The sequence below is a fragment of the Nipponia nippon genome, unplaced genomic scaffold, assembly GCF_047370975.1.
Source record: "Nipponia nippon isolate SJK-2023a ecotype South Korea unplaced genomic scaffold, ASM4737097v1 scaffold_23, whole genome shotgun sequence".
Lineage (NCBI taxonomy): Eukaryota > Metazoa > Chordata > Aves > Pelecaniformes > Threskiornithidae > Nipponia > Nipponia nippon.
The window spans coordinates 3,575,432-3,598,054 of record NW_028262340.1 but is presented as its reverse complement, the minus strand read 5'-3'; the positions used below and the strand labels follow the sequence as shown (position 1 = coordinate 3,598,054).

The 22,623-nt window shown below is 37.5% G+C and overlaps 1 protein-coding gene across 4 annotated transcripts in view; it reads right to left on the bottom strand.

Annotated features, from left to right (window-relative positions):
• Positions 1-22,623, bottom strand: part of LOC148055370 (uncharacterized) — a 243,809-nt gene that overhangs the window by 200,314 nt on the left and 20,872 nt on the right. Inside the window, exons 3-5 of one of the 4 annotated variants that reach the window (XM_087760909.1) lie at positions 22,045-22,175; positions 20,389-20,442; positions 15,679-15,814 (exon numbers count right to left, since the gene is read on the bottom strand). The exons of the other annotated variants lie outside the window; for them this stretch is intronic. The gene's annotated coding sequence lies outside the window, so the exon portion shown is untranslated. The remainder of the gene's footprint in view (positions 1-15,678; positions 15,815-20,388; positions 20,443-22,044; positions 22,176-22,623) is intronic. 4 annotated transcript variants of the gene reach the window in all.

Here is a 22,623-nt window from a genome sequence, read left to right as displayed (position 1 = left end):
TCGTGTTCAGCGGCTGTTGACCAGCACCCCCAGGCCCTTTCCCGCCGGGCAGCTCCCAGCCGCTCCTCCCCAAACCTGTAGTGTTGCATGGGGTTGAATGTTATGAGACCACTGTTTGTTAGACTTACAAATTTGATAACAAATCTTAAATGTCCAGTACCACAAAGACAGGATGTTAGCCTATACTGGCAGAACAAGTTCCATCTTCCATTCATCTATTTATGCTCAACAAATAATGACCAATAGTGGGACAGTTTAAGGATTACAACAGTTTTTGCTGCACTCTCTTGGATCTTCACTCTTGTTTGGCCACATTTCACACTAATCTCTACCCAAAGAAGAAACATTTGAGAAAAATCTCGTCTATCACCTTTTGTAAAAGAGGGAAAATGCCTCTCTATTAAAAAGCAGTAGCATTACACCTATTTTGAGAGGGACATAATGAAAAAGGCTGAAATTCTCTTATCTCTTGGGTTATATACTACTACTATTTTTGCTTAAACATATCTATGCCATTTGAAAACCGCTTACTAAGAACAGAAATTTGGATAATTTCAGAGAGCAACACATATGTTTTGTCCAAATTTGGTAAATTTAACTATTGGTATTGTTGTATCTCCCCTGAACCCATTTTATTCAAACTTCATTTGTTTCATGATTAAAATGTCCAATTGAAAGAGCTTCATATCTTTTAAGCTATGAACATTCAAAAAAACAAAAATACAAAAAAAAAATCCATAAACTAAAAAAAAAAAAATAATCATCAAATCACAAGCAGTCTTGTGCATATCCACATATAAAAGTTTATATATATTCTTCATAACCTGAAATACACATTTTCTGTTATTATGGGCATTTCCTGTTAGTTAAGCTTTTAAAATAAAATGTTCCATATAAAAACTACTTTACAGGTAATTTTATTACACATTTCAATTTTCACATCATGAAAGCAGCTGAACGGTAAACTGAATTACCAGAATTAGCACCAAGACATTGCAGAAATGCGTAACTGTGTAATTGCATGGTAGTTTTATTTGGAGAAATGGATACAAATATTCTGTTTTTCACGACTATTGTAACAGAATACCAAACCAACCTTTTACATCACTGGGTGTCACAAGTGCAGTATGTAACGCTGAGTTTATTTGTCCAGAAGCTTTTCTCTTAGTAGCATTTCTAGTCAAAATGTTTACATGCTTCTTATTTACTTGCCCCTTATCCAGCTACTTTAAATAAGACAACAGCTCCTGGATTCCCATTTTCCACACTTTGCAAACATGGCAGACTTACCTCTGCCTCAGTTCCACATCGACCTCTGCGTCATGAAGTACAAGTTACGAATCGGAACTAAGGAGGAATGATTTTTCAGACGAATTCTGGCTTTCAGGACATGTTGAAATGGATTCTGTTACTGGTTTTTTTCTTTGTCCTTCCTTTTCTTCCCTCCCTTCCCTCAGTTTCCTTTCTTTTTTTAAGCATCTCAGTACTAAAACTTTCACATTCCCACTAAAGGTGAGAATTATTGTGAACTGCAGCTTTAAATCAACCGCCTTACAGGCAAATGAGTCTCCGTTATAATCAATTATTTATTATTAGCAACAGCGTTAAACAGGGCCATTTCTTTTCTGAACTTCTGGGAACAAATGGCGCTCATCACAAAGATAATATGACTTTAAATTGTCATTATCACCATGCTGTGATAATGACCTATCATTTTGGCACTTGTAACTCTGAGTTGTGCCTGTTCCAATCCCTTGCTGTAAAACATATTTAACTCATTTACATCGAAATATTTATCCTGCCTGCCTCCATTTCTTTCCCTCTGCTTACACACCATCAAGTTCAGTAGGGGTTTGTTTGGGTTTTTAAATTATTGTTATTATTTTTAAAACTTCCTCCCCATTCTTTTAGGGGTGCAGTTGAGACAAACTGAAACAGCATTCCCAACTTTTTAGAAAGAGAATTAAAGAAATGAGTGGATCAGGAATATCAGGAAGCTTCCCAGAGTTTACACACATACACTCCAATTCAATAAATGCAGACTAATGCTCATAGAATCACAAAAAAACCAAACCAAACCAAACTTCGGTTGGAAGGCACTCCAGGAGGTCATCTATTCAAAACTCGTGCTTTGTGCAGCTACCTTCAAAGTTAAATCACATTGCTCAGGAGCTTTCCAGAGGGGTTTTGGTAACAACCATTGATAGAGATGCCACAGGTACTCTGGGCAACCTGTCTGAGCGCTTACCCACTCTCTCTGTTACGTTATTTTCCTTACGTAAAACCAGATTTTTTCCTTGTTGCAGCTTGAGACCCTTGCCACTTGTCCTGTCACTAAATCTCCGAGAAGAGCTGGGCTGAGGTGTTCAACTCTGCTCCCTTAGCCTCTCCTTCTATGCCATTTGACTTCAGAGTGGAACAATCCAAACTCTGGAGCACCTATTATTGTCTTCCTATTACAAACTAGTTCCACCAGAGACCATTTGTACTAAGGTTTCTGAAAGTTTGCTTAAATTTCTTAATGTATTCAACTGTTGCATTGTGTGCAACAGACTCGGTTTTCACAGCTACAACGAACCCCTGTGCAAATCCACACGCATTACTGTAGTTGATCCACGTGTGTGCACTGCCAATAGGTCTCATCAAAATTATTTTGATCTCATAATTGTCGAGGAGCTCTTAAACTGATCTTCTCTACAGCAGTAACTTTTCCCTAACAGACAATCTTGCAGTAAACAGGAGAAAATAACTACATATCGATTCTTGCAGTTTGCCTGAAAATGTATTTTGTGTCCTACAACTAAAGCAAAAGCAATACAGATCCAAAGATGTAATAAAAATACAATAGGTATGCAGATTTCAGTGAACACTGTCAACAGAGAAATAAAAAGCTTTTCCCTATAGAAAAAGGTATTTAAAAATCACAAAACATTCATTCATACAGAAAAATAGTAATAACTTAAAAAAGAGTACCCTGATTTCTGTAATATAAAATCAAACTATTCCAGTAACCACCAGCTGCTTAGTGGACGTCCCAGACAACAAGAAAAAAGATTAGGAGGAGATGGAAACACTTTTTCTCATAAGTGAGAGATCCAAGCTTGGATACTCATTTTTCTAAGGGGAGCCAGAGAGAGAACTATGCATCAAATGTATCAGAAGGGGATAAATCAGGTCTCTCACATCTTCAGCAACAACATTTAAAACCGCAACCGCTAATCTGAACTTCCCTGACATTATTTGGCTGTTGATAGCGCTAACGCATGAAGATGAAAGAGCAGAACTCATCTATGATATACTACCAGGGGAGCAAAACTCCCTCTTCAGAGTTAAACCTGCACAAAGAACAGGACTCAAAACACAGTGTCCCCTAGGAGAGAAGGCTTTTTGATTTTAGTATCGAAATAGAGGCATTGTTCAGAGAGATCTGTTTGTGAAATAACTTAAAAACAAAAACAAATAAATAAACCCCACAGTCACTGCACCAGCCCCTAAAGCGCAGGTTTTGCAGCTGATGGTCTGGGGTTTGTTGTTTGCTGTAAAACACCACAATTTCCTAGTGGGTTCCCCCCCAACCCTAAAGCTCTTTAAAAATACATAATTTGATGGCATAATTATGCATACATAATCTCAAGTCTATTTTATTACAAATGTCATTTTATAGCAATTAAGTCCTAACAATGAGTAACTTTCCGGCAACAGGGAGGGTAATTTTTACTGAAACATGTGTCGCAACGGCGATGTTTTTCTCCTGCCCTCAAAACTTCTCTCAAAGCACAGGTCCTCTGAGCAAGACATGGAAATAATTCCTTACTATTTTACTCCTGCTCTTTAAATTCCCCCTAATGCAATGTAATCACAGTGGCCCCCATTTATGATCAAAATGAAAAAATATAAAAAATAATAAAAAAGGTAGCTTCACATTGATTCAACTTCAGTGACTTGGCCTACAAAAGAGCTTAATTAGCCATTTGAAATTATCTTCTTTCTTTTACCTTTCGTTACAGCACAGAATTAGATTCACTATTAATGGACAAAGCAGCACTTACTAGTGAGTATATAACCTTAAATACTTGATTAAAAAGTGCTTTTTCCATTTACAGAAGGAATTACTGTAGTCAGTAGCTTTTAAAGGGCTTGTTAATGGCTTACTCTTTTCATTCATCATCAAAATTAAAGTATTACTAGTAGATGTGTTTTATGAACTTAAGTCAAGAAATATGCTTATTCAGCTGTAACAGCCCACTTGCAAGTGATAATTTGCTCCTTAAAATAAAGTTCTGCTATTCGGTGGTTGTAACGGTCTTATTAATGGAATAATAACTATATAAATGTTATTAGCACACCTTGGATGATGGGATGTCCATTACACTCAAGACAAAGCAGAAGCTGCAGTCGTGCAAAAAGTTCACCCAAGTTACTATGGGGTGTTATAGCGTATGAACGTGAATTCTTAAATAAAACCAAAAACCCCATAAAAACCTACTTGCAGGTTCTCTGTTTCATTTAGGACGCAACAAACAGAATCGGGGGGGGGGGGGGGGGCGGGGAGCTTCCAATTGTTAGGAAAATCTCATTCCTTAACTATTATACCAATTAGTCTTCATAGTATGAAATTATATTAACTTTCCTAAGATACATATATCGTTCACATTGTATACTGAATAGCCACACTTGAGTAAGCAAACTAAAGCACCCGAGCTCATCACAAAGAGAAGGACAGTCCAGCCTCGGAGAGAAGAACTTTGCTTCTCCGACTCTTAAAGCTGTCCACGAAGGATAACCAGGATAACGGCAGCGTCGTAGCCCCTCTAACGCATCTTTTAAACCCTCCCATTGCCTGCTGTCATCGGTAAGTAACTACAGCAAGACTGACTCCAGGGACATCTGTAGCAATAGAGAAGCCCAGAGAAGGTTTGGCCGTAGGTATCTGACACAAGAGGTGCAGGGACAAGAGCGATTGCTGCTAGAGAACACTGAAAATTAGCCATCAGCACTAAGGGGAATAGCACCTGTAAAATCTTGTTTAGAGCTCTAGCAAATTTGTTGTAATTTTGCATTCTTACACATTTGCTAAGGTTCGGACCAAAGCCCACACTCCTTACAGAATAAGTTTTCTCTCTACTTCACTTTCCTGTTTAGTAAATATTACCTAAGCCAGTATTACACAGTACACTGCAGAGAAAATACACATAGGTTAGGATGAGAGAGGGAGAGCCTTTACCTCTCAAACACAAACCTTCCAGGCAAGGAGAATTCATTCTGCACGCGTTACAGACATGTAGTTTTTAAAGCGGTGGGGAGAGGTAAAGGAAGAAAAAAAACCCCAACCCACTACAATGCTCATCTTTTCACTTGGACGCATTATTTGCATTTCCCCTAATATATGCAAGCTCCTGCAGAATAGCTAGGTGTTATTATTCATTACAATTTTCTATTACGCTGTGATAAATGACACCCCCAGGGGTAGGGCTGCTTGGCGAATGCTTATTACAGTCATTTAAGTACGAGTTGATTTACCTTAAATAGGTTGTTTCATATAGCTATATGCCGTGACTATACAGGCCTGCCGCTGCTATTCTTTTCACTGCTGGAATAACTAGAGTTTAATTGAATTACAGCTGTTCCATGTATGTATTACACTATATCCTGTTTATTATGTCTTGCAAAATAAGACGGTACTAATTCCACATGCCTTTTATTCTGTTTAGATTTGACTTTTTTTTAGCTTCAAGTTTAACAAAGGTTGTTGATTAAAAAAGACCATCCGTCTCTAGAGATAATTTTACAGAAGACAATCCGCAAGTCGTACTACTCAGTCGCCTGGGTATCAAAAGTAGGCTTCTTTCACCTACGTATTTCAAGACACCTTTAATTCAGTCACCGACTTACGCACAGATGTACAATACTGTCCAGATAACATAAGAGTTTGGACAGGAATCTGACAGGAGCAGACTTAACTCCTGTTAGGGGCTTTGGCCTTGTCTTTCCTACTGCCATAAAAACACACAAATTAAGAGCATGTATAAGGACATTTTGCTTCAGTTCACGTCACTATGACAGATATTGAAGCTTATCAATAGTCTGAATACAATCAATGTAGTTCACTGTTTAAAAACCACAAGTTTAACTCAGAGAAGATAATCTATTGAGCAAATGAAACTGTGAAGCCTCAGTGAAAAGTGAATGGAAGGTAAAAATAAAGAAACGTACACAAGAAAATAGATTCTCCTAGTGAACAAAGAAATTGTGTAGTTAGTGCTGTTTTGCTTTCTTCACTATGTTCCTAAAATTCTTTAAAAAAAAAAAATCTTAAAAAGCTGAAACACTTCATCGGTGGCCACAGATTTAACATCAGGGTAATCCTCAATGCTGTTTTTCCACCACAGGTAGCAGAATTTGTCTCAAATTTGACAATTTGAATTTTTTTTGTTCCTTTCCTAGTATTATCGTCATTCAGGAAATATACAGAAGCGTTTACATATGACCTATATAGTTCTGACAACAAAAGAGCTTTCATTAATGCACTTCTCACAATATCGAGAACCAATCTCGCACAGCTGAATTTTGTTTGATTGCATAATCACAATAATACATTTTTAAGCACATTACAAGAAGTTTAGAGTTTCATTATGCATTACTAGTAACCCAACAATATTTTCCAGTTTATTTTGATTAAAATCGAAAAGCCGGAAAGTGAAAGCCCAGAGCAAATAACATGTTAAATATAGAATTCCATGCTAAAGCAGTACAGACTATCTGAAGTTAAAGATCTTACTCCCATGTAAAATTCGGATGAGGCAAACAGGTGGGGAAATAGCTTTACATATTGTTTCCTCTGATGGAGAGAAAGCTGTCTTTTTTCAGATTTTGGCATTCAAATGCAAGTGCCATTAAGGCTCAGCTCCAGGGCTAATAACTGTTTCACAGTACCAGAGGCCCCTATGCTACTGAACGCTGGGGGAAAAAAAAAAATCTCATATAATCACACTGGACATCATAACGAAGCCAGTACACAAAAGTTTTTCATCTGATCCTGTAGAACAAAAATTCTAAAGCTAAGCAAGAGTAGCATGCAATAGAAAAGGTGAAGCAAAGCTCAACTTTTTAAAAAGACATCTGAGGTACCTACCGGCAGCAGAGCTTTGCATAAGCCAGCTGCTCTCATGACAGTACAAAATCATCAACATAAACGCAGATGCTAAAATTGTATCACCCACGTATGCGCACTGTAACAGTAAAAATGTTGATAAATAAGCAATTTTAAATAGAAAAGTAAATTTGCTTGATGATAACAGAAAACAGTGACCCTTGCATTCATCTGCCATTGACATTACTCTTTAAATGATCGTCAGCAGCAATTCACATTACAGCAGGAGTTTACACCAACTTTGTCCAGCGATTTAAATAAGTAGTTTAAATGGAAAACAGTAATGAATTAAACTCTAGCTTTCTAAAGTAAATCAGTAAGCCAACAGCCAAAAAATATTCTGATGAGAATACATAAAGCAATTAAACTTTAACTACTTTTTAAAACAAATTCTTTTAGATGCTAATGGCCATTGTTTTCTCACTTAGTGAGTAAAATTTTGTGTCACAAAAGGTTAGATGATTGCAAAGATTTAATTGAATGTCTAAAAGAAAGGGAAATGTTTCTTTAAAAAGCTAAGATGGACCTCTTACAGGACATTTTGCTGTAGGAATGTGGTAACAATAGAGCTGTGATTTGCTGAAATTAAAATGCTATTATGGTGGAATTAGGGCTTCAATATTTTTAGCAGCTTAAATAGGACTTCCATTTTTAAAGGACATCTGATAATAGATAATTACATTTCATCTTAAAGAAACTGAGTTGTTTTCTTAAGGAAAAATACTTTTCTTTTTTCCGTAGAGGTTAAAGCATAGCCATCATTAGTAGCAGCAATAGGCTTTAGGTGCCTACTTCAGCTTGGGGGATATATATTAGCATATAAATAGCCGTTGGTGGCTGCTTGATTCTACCTATTTTATGTTTCAATGTGGCATCAGAATGCACTTAGCAAGAAGCCTGGGGGGGTGGGGAGTGTGTGCGTGAGGAGGAGTTCTGTAACACGGTGGTTTTAGAGAGGGGGCATCTTTTGCTATAAAAAAAATCCCCTGTTCCTATGTTACTGGGTTTTCTTTATGTCTACTGTATCATCTCAAGAGTCTAACGAGTTCTGAAGAGCAACGTGACACTGTGTCAGAGGAAGGTGCACTGGTTTAAGCAGTAGCTCTTGTCTGAGAATATGGGAATAAGTCAGAAATAGTGCATAAGATATATACGGTTGTTTATTTATTTTATATTTACACAAAATGTGTCTAAATTCATTTCTACCCTTTTTACTGATGGAAAACAATGCAAAAGCAAAGGGTCATTATTACCCTGCCAAGACAGCTTTCATGCAATACATTTCCTCGTGGGAGGCAGACAGGGAAGGAAAGCCATGAGCATTCCCTGTCCTCTGTTTCAGACTGACCTTCAAGATTTACTGCTTTAAAATGTTAATCATCGTGAGTGACATTTCTTGTGTCACTAAGTGGATTGTAACAGCAGAGGGAGAAACATTCTTTTTAAGAACTTTCCTCACAGCCGAAGAGGGGTGACTGAAGACAGAGCAGAGGTGAGGAGATGGCTCCTCTAGGAGAGCCGTAAGGGCAGACGTGCTGCAGTCAGTGCATTCTTATTAGGGAGGTGACGAGGGCGTGCAGCGGAACAGGCCTGCCTCGTTGCATACGAAGACCCTTTATTGAATCACAGCGTGCAACTGGTCCAGTGGCATCTCTCAACCTCCGGCTGATCGAGGCTTTCAAGACGCGAGAGCACTAGGCAAGACGATATGACCAACCTGAAATCCGAAGCACAGTCGCACCCAACTCAAAACTGCCACGCTGTTCCTTCACAATCAGCCCCAGTATGTAACAGGAAAGCGTATCTGTATCTGGAGATGCAACAGACCCATTCAGGCAATTTCAGGGGAATTAAAGCATTACCCAGGAAACATCATTAGGGTACATCAGCTTTAGCAGTCAACAGCATAAAAATAAGATAGCCGCCATTCAAAAGTAACTGACTTCTGATGATACTACACAGTCTAAGCTGGGAACTTTTCAGGCTCGCTAGGTGAGCATACGTGATTTGCAAACATAACACAGGACCGAGGAGAGCCATCCCCTTCTGGAGAGGCAGCTGCTGGCAGCACCACCTACAACTCCATTAGGGGCTGGCGTTCAGGTAACCGAATCCAACCATTCATATCTACGTATTCTGAAAATAGGAACTATATACACACATCTTGCATGCTATCCATGCGTACTCATTTCTAACGAATCGCATCTGTCGTGTTCCAAAAGGTTCGCTATAATTAGAAAGCAGCCAGTATTGCAGGCAATGCTTTCATCAACGCCACTTTTGAACATTCTGCCCGCCAGTACTAAGCCCTTCTAATTGAAGCTTAGAAGCTTCCTTCCTTGCCTTGCTTCTTCACCTTGGTCTTCAGCAAAGTCTCCATTAATTCAACAACAAAACAATGAGGTCCACAAGTGGCAAAATAAAGCATATATTTTCTTGCACCACAATTTGGAAAAGTACAGTAAGAGATTTTTAGATTGGGCTAATTAAAATGGCCATTAAAAGTGTTACTGTTTAATTACAAACAAAGCATTGGAAGAAATTAAATACAAGTCCCATCAATTTCAAAATTACCATCTCGCTCTCAGTTAATCAGGTCAAAGAAAGGTCGAAGACCTCTATCTTCTAACAAACACAGTTCTTGATTCATTACATTAGTTAAAAATTTTAGATTGTAAAAATGTGACATAACCCCACTATTTTATCTGCATCATTATCATTTTAAAATATGTTATTTAATCTCCATGACCTTTGCATTACAGTTTGTACTGAATGAAGCAGGGCCAACACCCTGCAAATGAAACGGGAACCATAACCAGGCACTGCAGATGTCTCTATTACAAGGGCTGGTGAAAAGAATTATTTTTTAAATTAGTAAAGCCTACTTTTATGGGTTTTAAGTCACTAAACCAGAACTAAAATATTTGCACAGTAAAGGGAGAAGCATGGAATTATAGTAGCAGAACATTTAAAATATTTCAATTCTTTCTTAAGAAGTTTCAAATAAAGATAAATGCCTGAAAAAGCATAAAACAAAAGCTGGCAACACGATCAGTTAGCTGCCCGGTCAGAAATATCGCAGGCCTGCAACTTAATCCCTTCTCTAGCCAAAGATGTAGTTTTTGGTTAGTATTATGCCAGTAGGCACAGCAATATCACACTAGCCAAAAAGACCCAGAGGAAAAAAAAAAGATAATAGAGGATTACAACACACCAGGAAGGAGTAAAATTGGAATTCTACCCTGTTACCAGAAAACAAATCTGGATTGTTTGAAAATACCAAAGTTGTTAACCTTATGCAATCACAGCATTTACTGAAGCACAGTATCATTAGAAGATTCCTCAAGAGAAAATAATATGTTGTTAAGTTTGTTTCCTAAGCCCAATATGAAAGCCTACCTTGAACTTGAAATAATAACCAAGTGTCAGTAAAACTTGAATAAAAAGAATGAAAAAAGAACTTTTAAAAATATTTTAAGAACTGAAACGTGACTCAGTACAGTTTAACAGAGCAACAAACAACGCAGAAGTTTATAGTTTCACCACACATACTAGAACCCGCTTCAGAATCAGAAAAAGGCAAGCTTCAGCACCACTTGCACTGCTTATTTCCCAAACCAATGTCCATCATTTCGGTGAGCTTTCAGGTACCTGCGCAACAGACAAAGGTATCTGGCAACTGTTTGTTGAGGGCTTCTGCTACAATAACGGAGATGACTTCACATGGCCCCGAAGGCCAGGCTCCAAGTATCAATCAGTCCTGGTGGCCTTTTACACAGCAGTGCACAGCACAAGAAGTTTACAAGCTGCTTCAAATCTCCTCCAAAATTTCTTCTTTTCATACATCTTCCAAAGCAAATAATAATAATAATAAAAATAGTTTTGTAAGTTTTATCCATAGATACCTGCTTATGAAAACAGAAATGCTTACCTGGCAAACCTAACCTCGCTAAGATGGGTGCTTATGATGAGAATTTATGGGGGTTGCTCATTATTGCTCGGAAGATCAATATAGGCTTAACGGTTCAGAATGGCTGATAGCTTGAACGGTTTAGAGAGAGGAAGGCTAACACTGAAAATGCAAACTCGATAACCGAGAAGTATGGGACTTCAGAAATAAAAACAGTTCCGTGATTTTCAGATGCCAAACCAACAACGGCAAACATACAACACACCAAAGCTGAAGTCATTAAAAAACGGTATTTTCTGATTTAATAGGTACCAGGTGAACACTTATACTATTGTATCATTTTATTGAAAAATAAATTTTAAAAAGTATACCAACAGTGAAACCTATCTCAATTTCCAAAGTGCTAGTCTTCAAAATACACACTGTATGTACAGGAAGTCAGTTACTCCTACAGGAGGATCAGAGGGCTTCTAATGACCTAAGCAGAGAAAAAATATAAAAAGGTGAGTGGGAGGCTATGATATCATAAGATGGTTTTGTAATTAGGAACAAGCTACAGCATCCTTGAAACATGCAGGTCGTATTGCAGTACGGCTGTCTTTAGGAGAAACAGTTTCGATTAGAAGCTAACAAGCACCAGTTATTTGGTCCAGCCAAAAAGTCACTTCAATCCACCCCACCCCACAAGCAGCTCAATCTACTTCATAGAACTGTAGCCTTCCTATTTAAAATTCTGATACAGAGTCAAGTGGGCTTGGCACCTGATAACCAAAGTATGCAGTTTACAGTAAAATCAGGCTTTGCATTTTTATTGCATCTATCACTTTAATTACAAAAATAACGGCAGATTCTGCAAACCATGAAAAACTCAAAGAAAACTATAAAGAACATAAATTAGGAAGCCACTCTTCCAACAGGCTTCATACAAGCAACAAATATTGTTAAACAAAGTTTGGGATGGTGAGAGACCGGGAGTCTGACAAAAGACTGCTGTCAGCAGGCTCCAGTGGCCACCATGGGCACCTTGTTTCTCATTAAAATGCCAGATACAAACTCCAGTTACCAGAGAGAAAGGGATACTGCTTGTGCAAGGTCAGCAGCTTCAGCATGCAGGAACATAAAATCTACAGATAAAACTAGTTCTTAAAATATCAGCTTAACACCCCAATATTACAGGGGTTCAACAAACATACCAGAAATCTTAGCTGCCAAAGAACACAAGGCTCGTCTATTATAAACATCAGAACGGTGATGGCTTTGTCTTCAAGAGGCTTGTGAGCTCATTAACAACTGGTTAGCTCCCATAACTAAGCAATTCCATTGGGAACATTACCATTGATGGTACAAATCAACAACACAGAACAGAAATGAATTCCAAATAAATCAGATTTCAATTCTTCCTAAAGCATATCAAAATGACCACACACAAGCAACATGAGCAATAAAAAAAGACTTGAAGATCATCCACGTCTGGGAAACAATCCATCTGAACGCAATTACTTCTCCTGGGTTTGATGTATTCTGTACACTAAGATTTGTATTCTATATACTTACATAGAATTAAGTACTTATTTATATATCGCCCAAGTACTCGAGCTTTCAGATCTGATAACTTACTGTGAAAAACATGCAAAACAAGTTTGGCTGTCTAGCTCCAAATTTCTAGCCTGCATTGACATACTAATGAAGAACAATAGAGCCACGCACCTCCCTTTGACAGCTGTACCCAGGAGAGTTTAAGGGACAAAGCCAACCAACCAACCAGAAACACAACGACGAAAAAACCCAGCATCAGATGTAATTTGGATTTGTATTTCCCAGACCAGGAATAGTTGTCATGTATAAACATTCTGCCCTTTCAGAAAAATCTCACAATAACAATAGGGTTCTGTAATAATTATGCCATAATTACGTTCATGCAGTTTCTGTAAAAATATCCCTAGCAGTTAGACAAACATTGGCCTAATGATCAAAAGTATGAAAGTCCCACAAGAACAAGGGTTTAATAGTGCAGTATGACAACGCTTCTAACACTGTACAGCTTAATCAACGTAACGGTGAAGCTAATTTTGCAGGCAGAGTCATGTTGTTTTACGTCTCAACTTACTAGATACTGCTCTATCTGTAACCACCTAATTAGAGAAGAAAACCGAATGGAAACCGAAAAAGGGCAATCACAGGCATCCTTTTTCACAGAAACACACCTTCCAAGGAGCCATCACATGATAGCTGAAGTGCTCTCCTGTGGCAGAAAAGCTCAAGGTGGTATAAATATGGCAGCCGTTGTAGGCTATAAATCAGACTTGTCCTACGTAAACAGTGTGCTTTTCCTGCTTTTAATGAGACAATCTTCCCCTGCATGGGAGAAGCGAACAATAGGAGAAGTGTCTTTGATGTGATTCATGTGAAGCTTTATTTTCAATTGGAGCAGCTTTGTTGCAGGCCTAGCCCTTTCATCTCAAAGAAAAATCTAACATGTCTTACCTGAAAACACAGGGGATTTTAATGGGCATTCCCAATTCTTCTGTCTAGATAAACAAATGGTTCTGCTTTTACCCTCATCCTGATCAAATAAAAAACATCAGTCTGAGAGCGATCCTTGTTTATTTATTTCCCTTCCTGAGATAGAGCTGAGAGGCTACAGATTGCACAACTGATTCCATTATGCAGACATGTACTTTTAGCAAACATAAGCATTTGAAGAAAATATACCTTGGATCAGAAACATTTTTATTGTGATGTGGAGAGTTACCACCAATCCTCACAAATTATTTTAAAAGAAATTAAGAATATTTGTAGACTGCAGTGTCTGTCCCTAAAACTATTTAATCACCACCCATTCTCCAGCTATAAACAAGATAAGCAAAAGCACTAACTGCTAGGATACTTCTGAATTTCTGAATTACCTCTTAACATCTCTTAAGCAAAACTTAATGACACTTTGTGAATTATCTCTTTTACTTCCAAGTATATTAAAGTTATACAACCAAAACCGAAAACCCAATAGCTAGGACTTTCTCTTCAATGTGTAAAGATCTAACGTAGTGCCCATAAAAGTGAAAATAAAGATTTTGGTAAAAGCAGTGTGCCACTAAGTTATCTTCAGAAATTTTAAGTATCCTCATAAAAAGTTATGTAAATATACATAAGCAAAAGCAATAAATTAGCAAATATTTGTACCAATACTTTTAAGAATATGTCTACATTCTTTTCAGACCATTTAGTGTTGTAATCATTCATACTCTCTTAATGCTTTCTCATTGGTTGTGTAAAAAAAAAAAATTTTTTTTATTTCATCTTTTCTCAAAGCCTGTAATTTAGTACCTACAACAAACTGCAGGAACAAAACCCAAACTGCAGGCTTAATCAATTACCAACTGCAAAAAATTTTCTCAAGAAATCACATAATTTTTGGAGATGAACACAGGGGAATAACAAGGTTGTTTTCCACAGCACTCATAGTTAACTTCAGTATCAGCAGAACAAGACCGAAGATACAACTTCCACAGACCTCAGTGAGTTAACAACTAAGCCATAGAGGAGAGGTTTTTGTTGTTCTTTTTTTTAAACTCTACTTGTAATCTCGTTGTAGCAAAGACAAATGTAACTGACTGGTAGGAATGAAGCAACAGGGGCAAAACAGGAAGGTTTTGTTTGTTTGTTTGTGCTTTTTTGGGTTTTTGTTTTGTTTATTTATAAAGTGTTTTTTTTTCCTTGAAGGAAAACAAAACTGCTAGCAACTTAATACATTAAAAAAGTTACTTATTCATTTGCATACAGTTGTGTCTTTGCACTGATGCCTTAGGATCGAAAATTTTACTTTAAAAAACAGGACTATCAGTAATACTAGCTCTAGCTCTCCTAAAAGTTCAAAATTTATTATGAATTTGTTAAATATTTAGGAATGATCAGTGTAGATAAAATCCATACAGGCAATCCAAATAACTGCAAGAACTACATGCAAGCAAAACATTCTCATGTGATAAATTTTGCAGAGCCGGGTCCTCTATGAAGGACTGCTGGTAAACTTTCTCAGTTATGTGATGGATATATTTTCAATCATAATGAAAAAAAATTACATTTAAGAATCAGGCTTTGGAACTGCAAATATCCAAGCATCGATTTCTTCAGGGTCACCAGAAGAAGTCAGGCTAACGCTGGTTTAGCCATCTAAGGAAGTTCTTGTCTTCCCTCCCTCCTGCAACAGCAGACCCATCTGCACCAGTGCACTAAGAGTTGAAGAGTCATCGGGGCTTTGGCAGAAGAGTAGAGACAAATGATGAAGCACCTTGCCAAAGCTTCAGCAGGCACCTTTCCAATCCTCTGCGCCTGCCCCAAACCTGCCAGGTCCCAGGCCAGGAAGAGCCTTAGGCTCTGTGGCTGGATTTCTGATAGAGAATCTGGGCTCTACACAGTGCTGCTCTCACGGGATTCCTACTCCCGAGAACGTTTGCATAAATACATTTTTATTACACACAGGATAACTATGCATACACACACAAGTATCTCTTTGCTCAAGCAGTATCAACAAAACCATGTGAAAACTTTTAAGAGAAAATTCTTAACTCCCACTGTTCTGGAGGGACAAGCCACACCACCACCAAAGCGAAGTACATACATCACCATGGGATCAGACACCAGGGAACTTAAGTGAAGAAGGGAAGTTGATTTCTGCGAGGGACAGATCTGGCTGCAGAGCTGTAGCCTCATCAGGCAATCCTCATCAGCAGAGGTCTCATCTTCTGAACTGCCATCTTGAGGAGTCAAGCATAGATATGATATCGTTTGGCATCTCAAGTTAGCAAAGAATGAAATTCCGCTATACTTAAATGGCTTTAAAATTGGCACTTAGTGTCTTGAAGAAATAAGATTAGAAACAGCTCAACCACATACATGTTTTAGAAAAGCAAACTATGGTGAAATTTCCCCACTTTTCCAGCTGTGTCTCAGTTTAAACTGAGCCATTTCATATGTTCACTGTTACTGTGATTGCCCTTACCACAGGCTTATTTCCACTCTCCACATGAAATAAGTCCTTCAACTTAATTTGAAAAAGCAAACCAAAGGCACAGACCAATATACAGAACAACATTAAAATGCGCTTTAAGGGGACAAAAACAGAGGAGAAAAAGCCTTGCAAGGGATGAACCAAACTATCACTCGGCGCTTCCCATGCTCCCCAAAACATATGAACACTATTGCTATATTTCTACACAGTCATCCTCATGTAACTTGGGACTTAAAAAAAAAAATTTAGGTTTGAAATCAAGTCTAGACAGTTAGGCAATTTAACACTGCTCTGACTGTAGAAAAAACACCTGATCTGCTTCATTCCAGTTTACATTGGTGTGGGTTTTTTTTCCTGTTGGAAGGTAAGTCAGTATTGTATTGCAGAAGCAACCCAGAAACATATTTCACGTTCTGTTGACTGAATGGGTGGGAAATGCACTGCCAAGACAGACAAGTCTCCTGAGTGCAAAAACATCTGTAATTATAATTAAACGATAAAGTGCTGGTAGCATCTGTTTCCTCACATCCCTGCGGAGCTTACGTGTAGCACTTGAGGTGATCTCAGTATATTGGTCAAAAGGGTTAATTATTCTACAATGGCAAGTAGAAAAAAGTAACACTCCAAGGGGAAAGTATCACTGCAGAAATGTACATTATTGAATCAATGGCCAGCAACTGAAGAACAGATTCACAGTAGGCTGCTAATGATGAGACAAAGATTACAGCTAGACACATCTTGCTGGTAAGGACATCAGCTCAGAAATAAGCAAGCTGAGGTAGCGCACACTAGAATGAATGGTGTAAACAAAAAAGAGAAGGAAAGAAAATTATGAAGATGGAAAAAAGATGCTCTCAGCTGATACTTATTCATTTTGCTAAGCATTTTAAGTTCCGTGAGTTAATCCTAGCAGGGGGGAGCTTCCTTCTAATCACACTTTAGCAGATAAGGGGATTTTCCCCCCTCTCCCCCTTAAAAACTGTCTCTATAGAGCTGTAGAGGTCTGTGTTGCAAAGCAGTCATAAAACTTAAGGGTTTTTAAAGGGTCACGTTCACAGGGCCAGACACATGCATTCTGTTATGACTGCTGAACTTATAAAAATGTGTCATTTTGAATTGTGAAGATGAAGTATAACACAGTGAGATATGTTCAGTTTCCTAATGCCTTAAGAATATTTTGTTCACTGTATAGTTATCACACACTTATTTCTGCAAGGCATGCTGCTTCTTGTACATGTCAGCTGAAACGACAGCAGCCCTGTTCAAAGACAGATGATGTACCTCCTGCTGTGCTAGCAAACAGACACTCAACAAGACTTGACTTTCACTGCTAACAGGCATGGACGTTGAACTTTGCAAATGAAGCCTCAGACTGAAAGAATGTGTCCAAAAAGCCCAAAGCTTCAGACTCCAAGTTGTAGTCTGCCTCTCAGCTTGATCGAAGCAGCTTTCTCAGTTGGCCTTGATCTTTCCAGATCTTTAATTCAAATTGTGAATCAAAGAAAGATTTGAAGTGGGAAAAGACGCACAACCTGACTATGGGCAGTCAAAAATGTAACATTCTGAAAAATCAATACAGTTTTTGTTTAATGGAAGAGTAATGTGATTCCCCCTTAAAATGGAGACAACAAATTTGCTTTAATTTTCCAGTATTATACCATTATATTGCACAAGAGCTTTTTCATATAGACTTTGGAATAACTGAAATAACTTTGTATGTTGAACTTGATTTCTTTATAGTAACATAGAATTTCCTAGTTAATTTATCTACATAAAGACTTGGAAGGCAAGCAGGGAGACCGTCAAGGACTATTTCCCAAAACTGGAAGGATGACAGCAGTTTTGCACTTATATCTACCATTATTTAAGATAACTGGAGCTGATTTCTGACGAGATGTTCTTAAAACAAAACAAACAAAAATACCCAACAAGTTGAATCATGGAAGTTCTTTTTCAATGCCAGCAGCCAATTCTATCCTTTAGATATGCACTTTTTCGAGGCTTATGGTAATAAAAATAAAAAAAAAAATATCATGAAATCATCGGTACTTCAGAACACTCAAGTTACGCAAGACAGAACTTTCTTGCCACAGTTCTAACAGCATTTGGTGAAAGACTTGCTCCGAAAAAGGCAACCAGGAGAAAGCAGCACAGCATTCTTGATCCCTCAAGGAAGATCTCTATTATGCTTACTAGCTTTAAGGAAATTTGAGTAAGTTCTTTAGTCAAAACCATTCACTAATAAATGAATAAAACCATGCTGGGAATTTTTTTTAGTCCACAATTACTTAAAATTGCTACCGTTAAAAGAAAAAAAAAAAAAAAGACATTAATAAGTGTTTGTGTCTTTTAGATATTTCAGAGCACAGAGAAACAGGATTTGATTCTGCTATTTACCACAGTGTAAACCAAGAGCAACTCAGATGAACCCAGTGTAGATATTCAAGTGTAAATTGGTTTAAGTTTAGAAGTTAGATCTTCCTTTTCAATGGAGTTTTATAGTTTCATAGATAACAGTGGTCATCCATCCCTGCCTAATGATTGCTTTCACCTGGTTAGTCAATGGCAAGCAAATTTGGCAGAAGAATTAAGATCCAAAGTCCTAACCAATTTCATTTTAAAAAAACAACAAAATAAGACCCAGAAAAAAACCAAACAAACAAAACAAACAAAAAACCCAAAACAAAAAACCACACCACACTCAACCAAAACAAATCCCCAAAAAACAACAGCTAGATAGAGGAAAAACATTCAATTTGTTGCCCCCATAGAACTAAACTCTACACTTTTAACTCAACAATTGCCCATCTTTTGGCAGCAAATCTACGTATGGTTTGCTTGGAATTGGTCACAACACTGTGCTGCCCCAGCCCCATTAAGAGTTAAACAACAGAAGAGGTAGGTGCAGGTAAAGGAAGGAACAGCTTAGGGCGTACAAGACACAAAGTGTAGCATTACCACCTGATGGCAACTCAAAGCCATTACGTACACAAAGGATGGTTCTCACAGGAGAACAGACTTCCTCTCTTACAGCCCTCTACCAGGAGTTCACAGCTCTAACCTACGCATTCTCGAGAGGGGCTGATACCATTCTTCACCACCATTTTTCAGGCTGACAAAGTCTATACTTGGAAGAAAATAAACCCTTCATCTCTCACAAAAAGTATAGCAGTTGCCGTGTTCTCTAGGAGTTCAGGGAACACTGCTGCTCCATAGAGCAAAAAATCTCCTGGGATTTTGAACGGAATGGATAGAATAGTGCTGATTGCAGTATATTCTCTTTCCTCAAAGGCAAGATAGAGCCAATATGCAAAATACATAAAGATTCTATAGATTTGCAAGTGCTCTTATTAATAAAAGCTCATCTAGTAATTACAAATCGTAACTTACTCACTGTGTAAGATACCTTGGGCTAGATTTACAGGACACTATCAATCTTTCTTTTGCCTATTGACAATTGTATTATCTCAAAACTGTCAAATTCCTGAATTCTTCATGCAGATTTGTTTTAAATGTCTTAAGTGACAGGATTTCACCTATTTACTTAACATATCGTGCTATCTATAGTCATAGTCACGTATAGCTGTGGGTTAAAAAGTTTTTGCCATTCTCCAGCTAAGTCTCCCTTCTAACTATATCTCTATGATTAACCATAGAATCTCTTCTCTCTTTCTCTTGCAGAAAGCCAGAGAATACTAAAAGCTCCTGCAACAAGACAGGAAAGCAACAATACCCTTTCTCATGATCACATTTTTCCAAGGTTTACAGGCCTCCAAATCTGAAGACCAAGCTGCAGTTTCAAACCAACTGAGCAAAGTTTGTATCGTCATATAAGCAGGTACCTTTTCCAGACTATTGTTACACTGCAGAGTTAGAAATTCAGCCTGTTCCTGTGTTCTGGTGCTACTAACAAAAAGGCAGCAATTTAGGGTTGCCCTCTATTTTTAATTCCTTGAGGCTGAGGTAGAACAAATGCTTGACACCAAGAGATTGTTGTGATTTGGGAAGTCTGAAATGGAGACATTTTAGTTTATCTAGACACCTTATTTGATAATTTTGTGATATTTTATGTTTTGTTTCTTGTTCCTAAGTATCAGCTGGAATCTCCCCTTATAATACAGCATCATCACACCCATATGTATTTCAGATGCAAACGCCTGCTAAGAAAACAAAGTCCAACAATGACAATATTTAGTCCTAGGCAATAAAATGAAACAGATCATTTAATCTTAAAATGAAAATTTAAGCCAAACATCTAGACTAAGGAAGGAAGAAATTATCAAGTCAGTTATAAACAAACCCAATTTGTAAACTATTTACCTGTTGAAGATGTGCCTGCTTAACATTCTGAAGACTTCATATTACTGCATTCCTCTAAAAATGAAAGCATTTGTCTGTGTCAGACATACCCAACGGGTTTGGATTTAGGTTGAAGCAGAAAAACAGCAAAGCAGCAAACCCCTCCAGGCTACAGAGACAGTGAGTAAACACTTGTGTGTCCTATAATTCCATATATTCCCAGCAAGCACTAAGATGAACATTTTGGACAATTTTACTCCAAATAATAGCTAACTTTCCATTTTTAAGTATTGCTTCCCTATTGCAACAGGTTAGAAAATTAAAAACCTACATGATATGATTTTCAAAGATGGTAATAAATCTCACACAATCATTAAAGTTCGTAAGAGAAAAAGATGAACGATTTTTTTAAAAATAAATCCAAAAATCAGATAAGAGGTAAATCAGAAGATTTTTAGAAAAAAAAATTATAGAATTTAGGCAAGCTATTTAGTTTGGTCTTTAATTCACTTGTATTTTAACTAAAAAAGTAGCTTTATTAGCAGTGTGTTATTATAAACGCAGACCAAACAAGTGTCATCGTATAACAGATCACTTCCATAACTATGGAGAAATGTCAGAAAGTTTTATTCTATCAAATCCTTTCATTTAGACACATAGAACAATTCAAAAGTAATTTTAATTTGGCTTCTTTGAAAAATATACTTCAAAACTGCGTCAAGCTAAGCCGCAACTCAACTGACTTAACATTTGAACACTCAAAAGCCTTATCATACTTTTCAAGTGACAGTGTGCACGTCAAACACGAATTTCCAAAGCTTTAGCTTTAAAGACCCACACGGTAAAAAGGTCAGTCCGGACAACTGTTCATCAGGAATCAGAGGAATCGGAACTGAAGAAACCACTGACAGAAAAGACCTTTTAGAGGGAAATTGCAACCAATAAAATCAGATGTAAACAAAATGCCTTTCCTGGTTATAACTGGCATTTGACAATACTGTAACCATATTCAAACGCATTAATATCTCCACATGTACTTTGTTAGAAACTATTCTAAAATACAATTTGAAGATGCTTATATCTAGAGCAATCTAATACCCACCAATGATCTTGGAAGCCTCTACCTCAAACTTTGGCAGTGTGTGGGCTCTTCTATATGGAACTGCTCCACCCAGCCTAGTACGTATTTTTAGCATACCACGTGCTTCCTTCCTGGCCTGACAGGAGCAGCAGCAGAGATTTTAGCACCGCAATATAGTAAGAGAACAGTATCAGAAAGATGGAAGCCAACCAGGCCTCTCTACAGACAAGCTTTCTATTATGACTGAACCCATTTAGATTTCTTCAGCTACCACAACACACAACGCATGCATGAGGATTAGCTGATCACTTAAAAACAACACATAAATTTTTTTTTTTTTTTTTAAAAGGCAAACTCAAAATTTAAGCATTGTATTTATCACTACAGACCATAATAAGGGTTATTATGAAAAGCAGCGAAGAGGAAGCCTCTTCCAGTATTCTGTTTGTTCTACATTGGATAGCTTTTTATCTAGCCAGGCAATCCAAAATGTATAGCTACAGAAAACTGTGGAGAGGGATTCAAAACAAGAAAGGAAACGGCAACAAAATTTGATGTAGCTCTCCTCTACTTTGATCAACACAACAAGACCTCACCTTAGAGCTTCACAAACCAATGCAAAAATAACATCCTCAAAGTAAAAGAAACGCACACCACAAAGAGCTATTGGAGCATCTGTGGGAATTCGCTGGAGCAGCAACTCTGTTCTTTCCTGTGGTCTCATATGCTAGAAGGAAGAAAGTAGGCAATTATGAATGGATCCCAGAATTTCTTTTTATACATGTGGTAGGGTAAGACTGACTGCCTGCTAAAGGGAAACGGCTTGGTATCTAATGTTCCACAATTCAATTTTATATAAGGTTTGGCTGAACATATTCTGGACATACTAATGTAACTTAAAAGAAAACAAAACAAAACACTAAAAAGAAGTATTATACTCTTAAATCTTCCCAAATATTGAAAGCTGCTAGTATTATGCTAAGAAATGAGACCCACAGAAGTTTAATGCTGTTTGGACTTATTTTCATAGAACAAATAATCTAGAATTAGGTAGAGTGATGAAATACATGTTAAGCATGCTACAATACATTTTCTTATGTGTTTCTACCTTACAGAATTCAGAATAAATTTGGTTTGACTTTATTGATTAAGTACAATTTCACGTTACAAATCAT